Here is a 19,629-nt window from a genome sequence, read left to right as displayed (position 1 = left end):
GTAACTGGAGGCTCGCCCTGTCCTTTGACAGACAGACAGAGACACTTTCGCATGTATAATATTTGTGAGTATGGATTTCAGTAAAAGTTTACACGCAGACCACGTTGTGGGCAGCAGCTAGTTATAATTAATCATCTCGCATGTAATTTTGCCGATTTTGGTTTGAAGCTGGCACAATATCTAAATTGTCATTACACGGCACTGGCAAAACGTGATGAAAATATACGACACAAAGAAACATATTTTGCATACAGTTTATAGAATAATATTAATTACTGATTAATGAATAAACATCACGAAACATTGACAAAATATCAAAAGGAGGCATGTGTGGAAAAGATATATGGCCCGTGTGGGGATCGAACCCACGACCTTCGCACTATAAGCACGACGCTCTCTCAACTGAGCTAACGGGCCGTGGTGAACATATTTCAAATTACCGACTACAAGGCGGAGAAAATCAATAAAACCAGTCTTCGAAACTCTTTTGAGATAATCAGTATAATAGTTTAAAAAAACACGCTTTTTATAGAAAACCGAACTAAAAAATTAATTTAAATTAAGAAAATAGTGTTAAAAAAAATTATTTTTTACTTTTTAGTTTGGCTTATTTATAATAGCTTGTTTTTTTTAATTTTAAACTATTGCACGACTCATGATGCGAAGCATCAGAGAGTGCTTTACGATCGATTTTTTTTTATATAAATTAACAAAAATCAAATTGTGGAAATTAAAAAATGGAATAATTTTATCAAATTAGTGTATTGTCATCGGTCCTCAATAAATCTACAAAGTTTGAACGAAATCTGGCCGTTTAAAGTGGGTCCAAATCGCGCCCAAAGAAGTCGGTTACAAACAAACATACAGGTGAAGCTAATACAAAGCGTGTAAAAACAGCTTTTCTTGTAATCACTTTTTAGCTTTAAGGCGACGTTTAGACTAATAAATTGTCATTTTTGTGCATTGAGATACGTAAATGAACGAAAAGTATGGAACAACCGCCTACATTTCGCTCACAATATTGCCGGCGAGTGATGGGAAATCAACCTAACTGTGATAATTACAAAAGATGAAGAACTACAAAAAGGGTGAGGGTCTTCAAAAAAGAAGAAAGTGAAAAAAAATAAAAAGAGAGCCATCAGACACGAACAGTTTGGATAACGATGACAGACGAACTAAGTAAAGCATAAAGATGAAGATGGTAATTACAATTTCGAGAGAAATGTTTGAGATTGGATTAGAAACAGACACAACCTCACAGGAAAAAAGCAAATTGCAAAATTAATTGAGACACACAAGGTTTCTAAATACATTACGGGTAAGGTTTTAATTGAAATATTTACATCTCCAAAACTAAATCCAAGACAGTGTTCACGCTTTGTTATTATGGGTGAAAGTACGAAAAATGAATACTCACTGTAAATGTTCGTATTTTTGCGTACATTTGTCAGATTTAAATCACTTTCACGCCTTTGAAGATGCTCGTTACAATAGGTAGAAGCTTTCTCGGACCGCTATTTAAGGATTGCAGCATAATTAACGTAATTACATACACAACGTCAATATGACAATCCTGACGGTAGAAATTTATGAAAACGTGAACTTATTGATTGTCTGTGCCAGCTGAAGAGAGACTCGCTGTAACTTTGAGGTACGTTAACAAAATAAGTAATTTCAGAGGTTGTTTATTTTGATCAAAATACAATGTTATTTTAGTTTTAAAGGCATTTGCAGCATGCATTTAATAATTTCCCGTGGTAATATTGTTCTCCTGGCAAATATAAACTTCTGAATGATCATTAGAATCAGGTGCAAACTATGAAATGTATGACTGAACACTACTCGAGGCTGAGTCTTCATCATGTACCGGACTGTGTGTATGTAGAAGAGTGAAGGTTACTTTGAGGACTTGGCTGTGGCGGTGGTGAGGAGACATTTGGGTTTGATTTCAAAACAAGAACTCGTAGATGCAATAGATTTAAAGAAACAATTGCTTCTTAAACAAGCGGCCTGACCAGATTTGGTGGATTTTTGGTCGCGTAGCTCCAAGAAACCAATATATTATTAATTTCTGCTACGGAACCCGTCATGGTCGAGTCTGACTCGCATTCATTATTTTAACTGCGAATAGCGCCATCTGTGACAAAGGCACGATACTACGACACACAACTCCTTCCATCGCAAACGTTAGTGTTGACGTGGCGTCTAGTCGCGCTCTACACCTCTTGCGAGTTGGTACAGCAATGGTGTAATAGATGGCGCTAAACTCAATAAAAAATATTTTAAAAAATCGGCAAAAATGAAGTGGATTTACAAAATACAGCTATCAGAGACGCTCAGGATTTTTTTTCTCACTTATAAACCGGATAGATTCGGAGATATGATCCAAAGAAGAAATTTTATAAAATTGCAAAAAAAACTGACTTCCCGTGGTTTTTAAGGTTCCGTACTTCGAAAGGCATATAGCGGAACCCTTCTAGCATCAGTTTGTTGCCTTTCCGCTTGTCTGTCCGTCAAGTCCTTTTTTCTCAGAAACGCGCGGAGGTATCAAGCTGATATTTCTACCGGATATTCAGGCCTACAGTCTCCTAAAGCTGTGTAAAAATAAACTGCTAAGAGCAATACACTAAAAAGTTACAGCTGTTTTATCGCTAAAAGTTTCGACACTCTACAGGGAGTCAAAATACAATGTCAGATGCTGTCATGTCCGAGCCAGCCACAAAATTAAGAGAATTATTTACCATCATCCTGATATTTTGCCAACCATCTGACCCCTTAGAGTTATGGAATTAATTTCGTAATGCTTTATGTGAAGATATATTGAACAGAATGCGTAATGACAATCAGGAGATGACATTAGCATATACTGATGACATATACAATGATGGACTAATCTTAATTGAAGATAAAATTCATGAGATAGGCGATAACTGACTAACCGATTTTGGGCTACCTGCATCAAAAAGGATAAATTCACTTAAGCATCTGTGTTTACGAAGCAATCATTGTACAGCATCTCTTGTGCGCGATAGATGGCGTTGACATCTATCACGTATCGTATCACGTAGCAGTGCTCCCAGATAGTTCCTTATTCGAACGATTCTCAAGTTAGGAAAATTGGTTCGAGTTGTTGCATACTGCCGAAGGCTTTTAAAGGAAAATCAAATATACAGGAAGGGATATTTACAAAAGGTAGAACTAGATAGTGCACTCGAATGTTGTATAAGAAAAACACAAGGAGAACTGTTTACAACAGAATATAAGGAATTGAAGGACAAAGCATATGTATCTAAGGGTAGCCCGTTAATATCACTCTGCCCCTATCTGGACAACAAGAGCATAATCCGAGTAAGAGGTAGACTGGAGAAATCACAACTGAGTGAACAAATGAAACATCCCATTGTTTTGCCACGTTCCAGTAGCCTTACCCTATTGATCATAGCTGATGCACACTGTAAAACCCTCCACGGTGGTCCTCAGCTGATGGTGAACTATTTAAGGTCATCCTATTGGATTATAGGGGTCAGAAAATTGGTCAAGCACCACGTAATAAAGTGTTTTTTTTTTAAGGGACTAGCCCGCCACACATGCCCGTCATTGCAAGTCCTGCAAGCCAGGATCTACAATGAAACCAACGAAAACCACCGAAACACTTAAGTGCGGTGTGTCCCAGGGGAACAATTAACTGCCTTGGAACCCGCAACGAAATTAATCAGAAATAGTAAAGAGGAGGAGTAAGAAAAAATGTTCCACTTCCCTCCATAGCAAGCGGGAGACAAAAGAAGAAATAGCTAGTTTTAGCAAAGAAAAGAGATTGACAACTGAGTTAGGCTCAGTTATCAGGCACCACGGATATAAATTTACAGTTTAATGGGTCCTATAATTTAGGAGCTGTTATTTTGATTCCAATAATAGGTATGGCAGAAACGTCTGAAAACACGGAAATTTGCTCTGGTTGCAACGAGGTCCTCATAGTAGACAACACCGGATGTCGGCTGCAAACTATCTAATAAGATGTTACGTTCGTGCTGCCATAGACCACACTCCCACAGAATATGATGTGCAGTTTGCTCATATTCACTGTTTGCCGATGAACACTGACATAATGGTGAAACGACAAGTTTAAATGAAAATAATTTGCTTTTAAAGTTACCATGACCTGTAAGGAAGTGGGCTACACAGTGATCAATCTCTATCCAAGTCCTCTCCAGCCGCTCATGAACGGACGGAAAAAATTGGTAGAGGTGACGGCCCTTAATAGACGTTTCCCATCTAACCTGCCATTCCACCATCAGTTCTTCGGAGACGTCCGTTAGCGGTTTAAAAAAATAAGTAATAAAGTGTGTAACATGTGCAGAACACAGAGCCAACACCAACAATCAATTGGTGGGTTCACTCCAGCTGTGCGTTGCACCCCAGCTCAGCTGTTCCTACACAGTGGTGTTGATTACGCGAGGCCAATTAACGTAAGATCAACTTAAGGTCGAGGTCACCGTTCATACAATGACATGAGCACTCAAGTCTTCTTAGCAGCGTTTAGACGTTTTGTGTCTAGACGAGGTCATTGTGCCAAATGTGGAGTCAGTGGAGTGATAATGGCACCACATTCGTAGGTGCCTCAAAGGTGTTGCAATAATTAAAGGCCATCCAACCGACCATAGCCGAACATCTCGAGGCTAATGGTACCGAGTGGCACTTCATTCCTCCTCATAGTCCCAACTTTGGAGGACTTTGGAAGGCCGGAGTGAAGTCCACAAAGTTTCACTTGAAACGAGTGATTGGTGACGCGACACTCACGTACGAAGAACTGACTACACTTCTTAGTCAGATAGAAGCGTGTTTAAACTCACGGCCCATGAGTACAATTAATGTCGACGATCCTGGTGAACCAATGCCAGTAACGCCTGGACATTTTCTAATTGGAGAGCCATTAGTGAATGTACCAGATTATAATTACGAGAACTCTAATATAAATCATTTAGCACGCTGGCAATTCATCCAACGCATGCTACAAGCGTTTTGGAGACGTTGGTCTCACCAGTATTTGGCTACGTTGATGAATCTCTATAAATGAGCGTCCAAAACGGATGAACCAAAAATTGGAGACTTTGTTCTAGTCAAAGAAGACGATTTACCGCCGAGTCGTTGGTTGATGGGTAGAATAGTAGACAAACATCCTGGTGATGACAATATCACTCGTGTCGTCACGTAACGCACTAGTTCTACAATAAAAATACCTACATCGGAAATATGTATTTTACCGGTAGTTACGAAAGAAAGTTATAGACTAATTTTACTATTTTATTTCAAGTGTTTCAATTTATAATAATTTATGTTCATTTGTAAGTTCATAGTCTATAATAATTGTGAAATCTTTTTATTTAAATTTGTGACTGTAGTTAGTAAAGAGTTAACCTCGATGTGTAGTCTCAAGTTCAAACTGTATTTTAAAGTTCAATTTTTAAGTTCAACTCACTCTGATGATGAACAATTTAGTTCATTAACCGACTTCAAAAAAAGGAGGAGGTTCTCAATTCGACTGTATATATTTTTTTTTATGTTTGTTACCTCGTAACTTGCGATTGGGTGAACCGATTTTCATGATTCTTTTTATATTTGAAAGCTTGTGCTTCCCGTGTGGTCCCATTATCACCATTTCAATATCTGATGATGGGATCTTGTAGAATTCGGGGGAACTCTTCAAGAAATAACAGCAGATTAACCGCAATTGTTGCTATAGCATATCTAAGCATTGTTTACGCCATCACACAACATATTATCACGCCTGTACTCACTACAAAGGTTATAAAAACTATTTCGAAAAAAAATCATGTTCAAGGACACTTACAAAGTTTTACAAAAAACGCAATACTGAAACTAAAATAAACATAATTAGATGTTTGTTCTGATGAGATATTCGGTTATTCAAAATGGCCTCCATAATTAACATCACTCTCAAATGGTACCAGACTGGGTGGAGGCTTTCGAACAAATATCACTGGGAATTCTGGGCAGTTTCACGGGGGCAAAGAACTCATTTGGGCAGCGCGTTTAGTAGGCCTACCCATACTAAAAATCACTAACTTTCCACTAAAAAGTGAAAAATGAAATTATTATAAGACTTAGTTACTTATATAAATGCCTTTGTTATGTATATTATTTTGGTAACATAACTTGTGTAAACTTCATCTTAAGAGAAATAATATTAAAAGTAACAAAAGGTTTTAGGCTTCTGGGTGGCCACGACAGGTTTCGAACCTGCGACCGCCGATGCTGGGATCGGTCGCTCTGACCTCTGAGCTACGCGGCCGGCGAAACATGAATACAAATTTACCTTCCAATGAACGTAGCCGGAAATCAGCAATGCAATATGGAACGTAGCACCCTAGACATAGAGTACAATTTAGCGATCCCCGCTGTAACGAGAATAGCGGGCACGTGACGGTTTGTATAGGCAGGGAATCAAATAGTAAACTGTAGAGCAAAAGTTGCGAGGACTTAAAATGAATCCGATTTTAAACATTCCTCGTGTTATCATCAAACACGCGGACGAGGTCGCGGGCAACAGCTAGTATCTAATAAAGCAGTTCTTTCTGTCATGAAAATTGGTTTGACACCGACTTTTAAAAATTATAAAGTTTGAAATAGAGGTGTATATTATAATATACTTAATATAAATTATTTAATTTTTTACCTAAAAAATAGTGTATATGTCTTTCTGTTTTTTTTTTGTAAGCATTTTTGTTTTAGAAGGACGTTCCTTCAGTAACGTCCTTGGTGGGCGGTATGTTTACGAAGCATCCCTTGTGCGCGATAGATGGCGTTGACATCTATCGCGTTTGAATCGCGCTATGGTTTGTCAAGAAAAATATAAGTGTAAATGTTGACAAGAAAAAACAATAAAATGTGCATGTTCTAGAACAGTACAATGGAGTTTTATTTTTATCCATAATTCTCACGAGTGTACTATAAAGGTCAATTCCTTAAATGCCATCTCGGTATTTAACAACCTTTCGCGGTTGATCGCGAAAGGTTTGGTATAAACCGATAAACTATATACTAATATTATAAATGCGAAAGCATCTCTCGTCCACCAAATAAAAAAAATATATTTACCGTATTACGGAACACAAATACAAACACAAATATCAAAAACGCACCTTTGCGTCGGTCGTTTACAAACTGTCAGCTGTAATGGCGTCAGATAATGACATTGAGATTGCAACCTTATATTTAACGCAGTAAGATTAATATTCTTGTGCACACGTGATGTCGTATTCCAGTAAAAACAAAAGACACGGCAATGACGTCACGTCGAAAATGAAAGAGAAAGACTGATAGTTAGAAAGAGAAAGACAATCAAGTGAGAAAAAAATATTCATATAAATTTTTCCGTTTCTCAATTTGATATCAAAACAAAAGACATGACAGTGACGTCATGCCCAAAATGAAAGAGATAGAGCACAAAAAGAACGGGACATAGAACTACAGCCACGAGCAACATGTGTTCAAAAATGTACCAAATTGCCTTATAAATAAGGTTGACAATATCTTATGCATATATAAACAAAAGACACGTCAGTGACGTCATGCTCGCAATGAAAGAGAAAAGTAGACAGTTAGAAAGAGAACGGTAGTTCATCCCACCACGAGAAAAAGTGTAACTCAGAGATTAGCATTGCAGAGGTCTTAAAACAAAACACACGCCAATGACGTCATGCCCAAAATGAAAGAGAGAGATTCAAAATAAGAGTGAGAAGTAAAACTACAGGCGCTGAGGACACAATATGCTCAAAATTGTATCATATTTCTAAAGCTATAAGGTTGATTGTCATTTGGTCATTCGACAACCACAAAGAAAAGATTAAAAAAATAATCTAAATTATTTTTAAAGCCGTTAGTATCTAAAATGGAGGAAATATAAATTGAAGTTTATGCCTTAGACGATAAGTCATATTTTCGGGTAAATTATTTTAAGGGCACAAAATAAAATTAAAAATTAATTTATTGATTTTTAAGAGAATATTAATTTAATATTTTGTATTATAATTTTAAAATAATGTTTCACAATTTTCACAAACGGAATTGAGCTTTATGTCCGAGCAGTAGTGTTCAAAGTTGTTATTTTAATATTTTAGGAATTTAATTATTCCACGTGTGTTAGATTGATTCTGTAAATAACTTTCACTTTCAAATATCAGTTTGTTTGCGTGACCTTTATCTCGATTGAAGGTCGAACCGCGTGTAGACAAAATGGAGTGCGTCAATAACGCCATTGAATTAAATACATTTTAACGGTCTTATTAAACACGGACTAGACCTACACTCAGGTTTAATCCAAGGCGACACATGGTTTAACTACTGACTAAGCAGTAGCTGGGTGGGTTTTGACGTTTGATTTGAATTTCAGATGATTTGTTCGTAAGGTCGGTTCGTATATTCGAAACTGAATAAATCTCCCTGTTTTTTCCATGGACCATGGAAAATGTTCCATTGTATCTTCGCTCCTATTAGTCACAGCGTGATGGTATATAACCTTTCTTGATAAATGGTCTATTCAACACAAACAGATTTTTTTCAATTTGCACCAGTAGTTCGTGAGTGATGTGCTACGGGAAGTTAGCAGATCATTTTGTTAATTAACATTTTTCAAGGAAAAACACCAGAACTATTTCTAAAAATTATGAGGAACTATAGAACTCAGCTGCATGCGACTGCTGGTAAGTGATCTGTTAGGTTCACAGACACACCGCTCCGGAACTGTTCCTGATGCTTCCATATGATATGTATACATTTTAGTCTTCATTAATGTAAAATACACTTTATTGTGAAAGGGTAAAGTTCAATTACGATTACACTGTTTTAAATTAAAAATAAAATATTATTCTGAACATCCTCAGACAAATAAGAAATTAATTGTTCATTTAAACATTTATTAAGAAGATTTTTCAAAGTGAGACCTATTCCTTATGACTTAAGGTTTAATTTAGCATGCATGATGAAATTTTAAATTTATTTATATTTTCTCCCGGCAAATAGTTCCACATAGTTTAAGTAACGCCGGAATTAGAACAATATATTTTAAAATACTTTTTTAAATTATCACGCACTTATATCTATCTCTTTTTAACATGCTTTTTTAATCTTTACACTGTCTCTTTCATTTCGGGCATGACGTCACTGGCGTGTGTTTTGTTTTTGTTCAAGTCTCACAGCTTGGGATATCAAAACGTGAAATTTCAATAAAATAATGTTTTCTTGTATACCGTTCTCTGTCTGGTTGTTGTTCTATCTCTTTCATTTCGGGCATGACGTCACTGGTGTGTGTTTTGTTTGAAATCGCAAACCTTTATCCAAGTAAGCACAAGCACAGTACACATATCTCCATACAGTAAGGAAACCACGAAGAAAACTGTCAAAACGGCACACTCACACATACATACATGCACACGTACGAGACCGCTAAGGGGGTTCGCGGTGCTGCAGTTGCGAGTGTCGCGTCATAACGAGTGGTCACGTTTAAATTTTTCTTTATAAAATAATTTTAACTATGCCTCGTGCTTATTGCGTTGTATGCGGCTGTTTGAAGTCTGCTGAATTAAAACCGGACCTATCATTTTTCAAACTTCCTGCAGATTTTAAAGAAGATGGCGGTTATATAGCGCCTTATATTATATAATATTTTTTTCTTTGTTTCTACTATATTTTAATTCTAGTCTATGTTAGATATCGGTTGCAATAGATTATAATCGTTTTCGTGAAGCAGATAGTTTTGTCTCGAATATTTGAAATCCAAGATGGCGGTTAAGTACAAAAAATATTACTTTTTGTTACGGGTATCGTTTTCATAGGTTTCGAGGGTGGTCAATTCGAAAATTAGATCAAAAATAACAACGAATATCAACTTTTTAGGGTTCCGGACGTCTGAATACAAAAACGGAACCCTTATAGGATCTCTCGTGTGTCTGTCCTTCCGTCGCTTACAGTGAATTATCTCCGAATCTATTAGACCGATTAAGTTGAAATTTGGTACACATATCAATTCCTGTGACCCAAACACAGAGGTGTGACGTTAGCAGATGAAATCTGTATATAGGGGGTCATTTTTGGGGGGGAAGGGGAAAATTAAAAAAAATATTCTGAAAACTGCATCGTGTGGCATATCAAATGAAAGGTCTTGTTGAGAAGATTTTAAATGTATTTTTTTGTAATTTTAAAATAAATAGGTTCCAAGTTATTCAAGAAAATAGACCAAAATTGACCATTCCCCCACCTTATCTCCGAAACTACTGAAGCTAAAATTTTGAAAAAATTACAGAAATTAGTTTTCTCCTTATAGATTATAGGAAAACCTATAAGAAGTCCATGATATTAAAATAACATGGTAAATCACTCAATATTGTGCGTACCAACTTACATTTGCAAGTGGAATGTGTGGGAGAACATATTTTTTAACTCCAAAAACATGATAGGTAACATCGCACACTGTGAAATTTTGCTTCAATTGCGGTCACCTATAGTTTATCCCTTCATCTTATAGATCCAGCGAAGAACTATAACTTCTGGGAAGAAACCATGATTTTTTTATGCTTAGTTTAGAAGCTATTTTAAAACTCGAGAAAACTTCATAGAAACCATAGAAATGCATTATTATGTCTCAAATATATGATTTTGCAATTTTTATAGATGAGGTCTTAAAAAGGACTGCTATATCTACTAGTTGAGGAGAAAAAAAATAAAAATAGTCGTAATTAGAAGGAAAAATCAAGGTTTTTTGGAAAATTAAAATTATTTTTTATTTGGTTAGTCTCATTATATCCGCATTTTTTTTAACATGAATAGTTTCATATTATAATAAGCTATATTATAAAAAAAAACCCTGTGTGGATAGTGCGGGACTTCAGAGTTATTAAATTTTTATTTTTGAGGTTAGGGCTGTCACCTACTTTACTATAACTATTCTTTGAAAACTTTGACTGCCAATTTATGATGTGTGACCTATTATGTTGTGTGATGGCGTAAACAAAGCATAGATATGCGATAGCAGCAATCTCGGTTGATCTGCTGTTATTACTTGAAGAGTTCCCTCGATTTCCCACTTTTTCACATTGAAATGGTGACAATGGAACCACACGGGAAGAACCAGCTTTCAAATAAAAAAAGAAACATCAAAATCGGTTCACCCAGTCGCAAGTTATGAGGAGGTAACAAACATAAAAAAAAATACAGTCGAATTGATAATCTCCTCCTTTTTTAAGTCGGTTAAAAATGGAACGGCTCGCCGGCTCGAACATTATCAATTTTATTTAATAAAACATCTTCCCATTTGAATAAAAAAAAAAATAGGCATTATGCAATTTGACAACCCTGTTTCCATAGAAATTCTAAAGAAACTTTAGAAATGTAATATTTCCGAAGTCCCACTGTTAACTTATTTGCTTTTTATTTCGTATTGTTAATAACTATATTATGCATGCTCAAACTTAAAATCAGACACGGAATCGATAGGAATACGGAGAAAATCGCAATTTAGTGAAATAAAATAAATAAAATAAAAATGTTTTATTGACACCAAAAACCTTTTACATTTCTTAGAAGTAAATAATTAATCTAAATAGTTAATCAAAGGTCTAACAAATGGAGTAAACCCTGACTCCTAAACTAGGTAATCCTGTGACTTAGGAGTCAGTGTTCTGCTGTCGCTAAGATACCAAAAACCTTCCTTATAGTGTGTTCTTATAATATGCAATTAATAGTCTACGATCAACAGGTTTCAATACTAGAATTTAAATTTTAAATTTTAAAACATGAAAGAGAAAAAGCTATTAAATTTTAAAAATAAAAGAAATTAGAAATTGTTTATGTGGGGATGGTATGTATGAAAGTAAGTGAGTAAATGTATGTGGGGTGTGTGAATGTGTGTGTGTGAGTGTGTGAGCGTGTCTGTAAGTGTAATGCGGACGTGATAATCTTGGTCAAGAGAAAGGTGCTTTATTGTTGTAATTGTGTAGCTAAACAAATCGAAAAGCAACAGTACGGTAAGTATGTCCACCTACTGAGGACGGTGAATCAATTCCTCTGTTTGGGCGTAGTTCAGTTCTTGTAGCCAATCTTGTACTTTAATCTTCACCTCATGATAATTAAGGTCATTTATTTGGAGAATTTTGCAAATTCGTTTATATATAAAAGAACTGATAGTGTAAAACTGGCGTCCAGCGAATGCGGTTCTGTGGCTTATTACTGGACACATAACTTTCCCTTTGCGTCCGCTTGATGTTGGTGGGGGAATTTGTCTATGTTTTCTGAGAATGGTTCGAAGCACAAAGAGCTGTCTCACTGTGAGTAATTTACAGTCAACATATAACTGTGAGGTGGGAAATCTGTACGGTCTACCAAGCATTACTTTAAGCACAGCTCTTTGTGCTCGTTCCAACTCAACAAACTTAGTCTTGGCGGCCCCTCCCCACACCGGGATGCAATAAGTGATAACGGACTGACATAGTGATAGATAAACCATTTTTAGAATTTTAGTATCAGCACAATATCTAAGAGTTTTAAAAATATAAATAAGTTTCCTAGCTTTCGAGATAGTATTGTCTATTTGATTGTACCATTTCAGTCCGTCATCAATCACTACACCCAGGTACTTTGTGTGGGTGACACGGGTAAGAGACACGCAAGAACACGAACTGGGATCGGGACATGTGTGTGCCGTAATCTTAAATGCGGTTGGTGGCTTTGTTCTGGAGCTCAAGGAGAATGGGATATAATTAGTTTTAGTCAAGTTAAGGGTTAATAGGTTAAGTTGCAACCATTTCACTACTGTTTTTAAAGATTGTTCCGCATTGGTCTTCACTTCGCTCCAAGTGTTACCGTAGACCACGATCGCAGTATCGTCAGCGTAAGTGAAGATTCTCGATTTATGTAGGGGCAGCGTGCAAAGGTCATTTATATAAATCTGAAACAATGTAGGTCCAATCACGCTGCCTTGCGGAACTCCGTATGTAACAGTTTCCTCATCACTTATGTGTGTATTGATCTTCACAGCTAGTTTTCTATTCTGAAGATAACTTTTAAAAAGTTCCAGTGGTTTGCCACGAATTCCTATAGACTCCAATTTAAGGAGAAGGGTGGGAACAGAGACTGTGTCAAACGCTTTCGTTAAATCTAGGAAGATACAAGCGCATTTTTGTTGTTCGTCGAGTTTGGTAGCAACAAACTGAGTTAGGTCAATAACTGCGTCTTCACAAGAAACTCCTTTTTTGAATCCATATTGGTTTGTTGCTATAATATTGAATTTGTTAAGGTAATTTACTAATTGGCTATTTATTAACTTTTCCATGACTTTAGATATTGCCGAGAGGACTGAAATGGGTCTATAATTGTTGACACAGTCTCTGGTCCCGCTCTTGTGTATGGGATGAACTAAAGCCTTCTTAAAAGGTTCTGGGAATATTCCTTTTGCTATGGAGATGTTGATAATATGTGTAATTATTGGTACAAGAGCATTCCGACAAATTTTCAACAGGGTGGATGATATTCCATCCCAGCCAGTGGCACTATCCTGTCTTAAGTTCATGATAGTGGATTCCACCTCGGAGTCATCTACATCAAGAATTACAAAGGAGTTGGTGAAAGTATTTGAGATGGTAAACGGGTGTGAGGTAGTAGGGATATTAGAAGCTAGATCAGCCCCAATCGTGGCAAAGAAGTGACATATGCTGTTAATTGCTAAATGAGGGTTAGATTTGGTATTCAATAGTTCGGTAGGCGGTGAACTTATCTTTTTGGTATTGGTGATGTCTTTTATTTTATTCCATAATGTTTTAGGGTTGTGTTTGGCTTTTTCCAACTCAGATTTCTCATATAATGTTTTTAGTTTCCTTAGAAGGCTATTGCAGTAATTACGGTATCGTTTGTAAGTAATTTGGACAGTTTGGTTATCTGGTGATTTTCGAGCTTTTTTGTGAAGTCTATCGCGGTGTCGAATACACCTTAGTAGACCGGGTGTAATCCATGGTTTTATGTTTCGCTCTTTTTTAGGGACATTAATCATTTTAGTGTGTGTGTTAAGAACCGTTTTTATTGTGTTTATCAAGGTGACAGAGGCCAGGTTAGGGTCGTCTGTATTTATGATTCGAGAAAAATCTAGAGATTCTATGTCTGTTTTAACATTAGCGTAGTCTATTTTAGGAATTTTGAATAGCGGGACTGTCTGTTTTAGAGGTTTTGTGTCCTCTATTTCTACAAGCAACGGGAGATGATCAGTAATGTGGGATTCTAGAACCAGTACAGTTGTGGTTTTGTTCGTTTTTAAGATAACGTGGTCAATACAGGAATTTATTCTGGTTGGTAAATAATGTGCTGGTAGTAAGCCATGGGTAGCGTTAAGGGTTAAATAATTGCTTGAGCGTTCATCTACTCTTATATTAGAAGGTTTTATATCAATATTGACATCACCTATAAGACATATATTTGTGTATTTACTAAATGAGGTTAATATGTTATCCAAACTACTTAGAAAATTTTCAAATCCTTCTTTTGTTTTGTATGACGGAGATCGATAAAGTGAAATTATTGCTAATTTATTATTTATTTCACAAGTGAGACAATTCCCATTTTTAAATTCTGGTTCATTAATAGTGTACTTTATCTGATTTTTTATGTAAATAACTATGCCGTCATTTTGATTACTTGTTTGTTTCGAATAATAGGAACTGTACCCATCTAGTATGGGTAAGTTTACTATTTTACTCAGCCAACATTCCGTTAGTATAAGGACGTCACAACTGACTTTGATCAATGGTAATAATGTTAATAATTCGTCAAAATTTCTTTTAATGCTGCGAATATTTATATGAAGTATAGTAATAGATCCGTTCAAACCGGTAACATATTTATTACAGTCTTCTGGAATACATAAATAAGCCTTCGCGATTTCAATTTCATCTAAGTCATTGCTTATATTTTCAACTAGATTAGCCATTTATAAAATAAATAAAACCCCAATATTTGTTATGCAATATGGAATAAAATAAGATAATCTCCACGAACAGTTGTATTTTTATAATATTGATTGTTAATACGATGATGAATGTTAGTGTAAGGTTGCTTGTTCGATAAGAAAGTGTGGATGTGTGTGTGTTTTGAATATATGTTTGTGTTAGTTTGTTGCTGAGGAATGTGTTGATAATAGTCTGTAGTGATACAATATAGAAAGATATATCAAGCAATACAAATTCAAAAATCACGTGCATGTAACAAAATATACGTGGGAAATACTTATTATATAGCTTTACCGACTTGCATAGTAGTCATTTATTTTCCTGTAGCTCCAGTAGAGTAGCTTCTGATTTAATAAGTATTTGTTTTTGTCCTACTTGCTTCCGGAGAAAGATGTTGCCGTTACTTGACCAACAAAACTTGTATTCGTGTTGTTTTGCGTATTGTCTTGCCGCATAATATAGCTTCTTCGCAGATAGACACAAGTGTTCGTCAACATAGATGGGTTGTTTTTGTCCCGATAAACCTATTAACTGTGAATTAAGTTTATCTTCTTTATTTGCGTGTTTGTTATTAAAACCGCGCACACGGGAGATCAGTTCCGTTTTAGTTTGAACACTCGTAAACTCCGCTATGATGGCTTTGTTGGTCGAAGTCGACATGCTTGGGACACGATATATATCTCGAATATTTGTCGATGAGATTGGGAGATCTACCGCTTTGGCAATATTCATCATGATTTTTGTTAGATCGTCAGTCGACTCATTGGGCTGAATGAGAACATTCCGAACCTCAACAGTTGAAGAGCGTGATTTGTATTGTAGATCTCGTACTGTTTTTTCCAGAGACTCAGTATACTTTTTATACTCCTTACACTCATCTTGCAATCTTTTGACTTGATTCTTCATGTCGTCATATAATTCGCTGGTGGTGATACTAGATTTTTCAAGTTCGATGTTTGTTTTTTGTATTTGTAGATTTTGTAGTTTTAATTCGGCTACGTCGGAAATTAATTTCGTAACTAAAGCTGTCTGGTCTGCCATCATCTTCTTTATGGAGTCGTCATGATCCTGCTTCCATGACGCTAGCATTTGCTTAATCTCAAGCTTAAATTCCTCCAGTTGGTCATTCGCGGAATCATCTAGCCTTGGACGCTTGTGACGAGCATTAATATTGACATATTCTGGGTCATTCAAAGCTTGAGGTATGTCCGGGACAGACTGAGATTGATTCATCGATTCATTTAGGCTTTTCATAGTCTTATTTTTATTTTTATTAGGCGGGGAACGCTGCACACACGCCATGAAGATGATAAGAATTAACGGTAAAATACGCTAACTCCTCGGTGTTAGGTAATACGAGTAGATGTTATTCGTAGCGGATAGTTGGTTAATAGTTCGTAGCACTGTCTTAGTGAAGGGGCGGAGCGTACCTCTATGTGTAGCGCGTAGCCTAGTGACGCCGCACTCGTAGCACTGTGACGTAGTCGTGCGCCGTAGCAGATACCGCGTCGTAGGTAGTTCGCTAATTAAGTGTAGATCTTCAATGTTCGCGTGGCTAAGCGGCCACAGGTATGACCCCACCGCGTCGAGCACCCGCGTCCGGCGGTTCGAACCCCACCAATCACAAAAAGCGGTCGAAGCAAAATATGAAGACGGAACAGCACGGAGTCAATATATCCTTTTCTAGACACGCCCAGGAGGTGTCAACAATCCATATGAACACTTAAGGCAAGACAGAGAATTAAATTTACACCAATCCGCCAATCAAAAATCAGCAAGGAGACCGATTCGAACACACGTCCGCGCTAAACCACAGCGACTAGCAGACCAAAAAACCAGACCAGACCAGAAAATCGAAAAAAAAACGATTTCTCTTTGTACGTCGTAGATGCAATGCCCTAACTTTGTATGAAGTTAGATATTGTATTGTTACTGTGATAAAACAATGATTTATGTAAATCATATTATTATTTTGAAATGTACAAATAAAAACAGTTTTTTTGCTGACGTCAGCATAACTTTAAATAACTTCTAAACTAAGCATAAAAAAATCATGGTTTCTTCCCAGAAGTTATTGTTCTTCGCTGGATCTATAAGATGAAGGGATAAAATATAGGTGACCGCAATTGAAGCAAAATTTCACAGTGTGCATCGTACGGAACCCTCTTCACGCGAGTTCAACTCGCACTTGTCCCCTTTTTTTGTCATGGGTATCGTTTTCATAGGTTTCGAGGGTGCTAAAACTGAAATTAGATCAAAAAATAAATCCAAGATGGCGGCTGAAAAAAAAAATCAACTTTTTTGTCTTGGATGTAATGTGAAAAAGAGTATATTCTGTATTGAAAATGTGAATGGTGAACATTACGAAGTGGTACCGCTGTATACCACCTGGTAGCTCACCATTCACATTTTGTACTTTTTGATTATTAAACAGATTGCAACATTCTGACAAAAAATTAAAATTGAATAAATATGCAGATAGTCGGGAGTCTTGTTGTAATTTTTACAGTGGGTTGGGTTGTTGAAGAAATAAATGGAGTCCGAGTTGACAGGAAATTTTCATTTACCTATTGAACATTGCTTCTAAAATACCTCTTGAATCTTACAAATTGCACATATTCTTACAAACAATACTTCCGCAAGGCAATCGCCGGATTGTTGCGCAATACTTAACAGGAATAACAATTTTAGAGCCTTTTACAGTCGCTTCTACTTTTATTTTATTTTTACTGACATACGAAGAAAAGCAACATGACAACTTAAGAACAATTTTCAAATTTACAAACTTAAAACTAAACTACAATAATGAGGTTCAATATAATGAGGTTGAGTATGCTGTCAATTGATCAATTTTAAATACAAATATGAGAGCACATTAGGGAGGAGGTAGTATTACATTTCTTCTAAATTACTATTAGTAGGAGACGGCAAAGTACCCCATTTCGAAAATAAAATTGAAATTGATCGCGATTTACGAAAAAGAATAAGTAACATTGAGGACTTGATTACAAAAGTTTATTTACCCTGATATCAGCGAAATAGAAAATAAAGATCATCAATGGATGTGTCGAAAGGCATTGCTGGCAGCGAGCAACAGTAGCGTGGACGAAATTAACGACCTAATTGTAAGTAAAATTCCAGGAGCCATAGTTACCTACACATCTATGGATAATGTAGTGGAACGAGAAGATACGGTCCGTTACCCACTGGAGGTTCTCAAGTCTTTGAACCCAAGTGGTGTTCCCCGTACTCCCTCAAGTTAAAAATAGGTGCCCCAATTATATTACTTCGAAATCTTAAACCACCAAATTTATACAACGGGACCCGACTTCAAATCAAATTTCTACGCAATAATGTCATCGTCGCAATAGTTTTGAGTGGCCAGCAGTTGGTCAAACAGTACTTATACCTTGCATACCGATGATCCCGAATGATTACCATTTCATTTTAAAAAATACGATTCCGACACACGAGAGCAAGACGTATGGTTGAATGCACTTTCGGTATTCTTTGTAATAAATGGCGAATTTTCCTTCGATCCCTTGCTGTCAGTCGATTTTGCTGATATAACAGTCAAAACTTGCTGCATTCTACACAATTTTGTACAAGGTAGAGATGGCATTCAAACGGGGACCATCAAACACACCTGAAGTCCACGCGGACAGCGGACGGAGTCACGCGCAATAGCTAGTCATTAAATATATCTATAATACTTACAACTTAACAAATTGAACAAACAATTAAATTCTCCAAATTTCAAATAGCTTTTTCATAGCGAATACAGCGGCCTCTAATCCGATCGACTAAGTACGTACATTTCAGTCTGGACGTTGTATCAGTAGCAAGAAATCTGTGTGGTGGCTCTGAGGAGTTCCGTTACACGAGAGGTACCCAACCGACACACGCAAGTTGACTAGCAATGTGCACCTAGACAATGGTTAACGAGTCTCATGGTTGGTTGGATGGTTAGCTTTACTGGAAATAATTTTCACGAAACATAATCTTCCCCTCCAAAAACAAGTCTTACTGCTTTTTTGCCTCTCTTTCAAAGATAAGTTTACACAATCCCTACGTTGAGATGCCACGATACTACACTTGGAAAGCTACGAGGCCAGAATGGAAACCACGGAACTTCGCATTACAACTGTCTTTGTAAACGCAACGTCATAGAAAATAAGTAACGGTATTTTGGTGAAATGGGTCACGCATAATGCTCTTAGTAACTAACCTTGTAAACAGCTCATAGCAATTGGGTCTCTTATGATGACCTAGCTGTCATTTGTTTTTCTAGCTGCAATTCATGTACATCGTGTTCCATATTATGATATTTTATAATCTGTCTGGTGTTTGCAATCTGCGTCCATCGTGAGGGAACTTTCTCCAGATTAATAGTGACCTTTAGACAATCAAATCCTCAAGAAGTGTGGGAAAAATTTAAAAATATATTCTACACAGACTGCAAGAACATGATGCCATTTAAAATGCGTTAATTTACAATGACGCCTTAACATAAGTTGAAAATCGAACGATGACAATCACTGGAAAGGATTTAACTGATTTTGGACTTAACAGACCTCCAATAGTTGGGGTATTTTGTAGTCATTTAAGGCGAGAGCTAGATCAC

General features: G+C 36.5%; 2 non-coding genes across 2 annotated transcripts; both read right to left on the bottom strand.

Moving 5' to 3' along the window:
• Positions 1-344: 344 nt before the first annotated feature.
• On the bottom strand, positions 345-417 carry Trnai-uau. Its single transcript has one exon. It is a non-coding gene; the product is annotated as a tRNA-Ile (tRNA).
• Positions 418-6,237: 5,820 nt separating this feature from the next.
• Trnaw-cca lies at positions 6,238-6,310 on the bottom strand. Its single transcript has one exon. It is a non-coding gene; the product is annotated as a tRNA-Trp (tRNA).
• Between the last annotated feature and the right edge of the window lie 13,319 nt (positions 6,311-19,629).

This window comes from Trichoplusia ni, chromosome 20, assembly GCF_003590095.1.
Source record: "Trichoplusia ni isolate ovarian cell line Hi5 chromosome 20, tn1, whole genome shotgun sequence".
NCBI lineage: Eukaryota > Metazoa > Arthropoda > Insecta > Lepidoptera > Noctuidae > Trichoplusia > Trichoplusia ni.
This window is presented reverse-complemented; position numbering and strand designations above follow the sequence as displayed.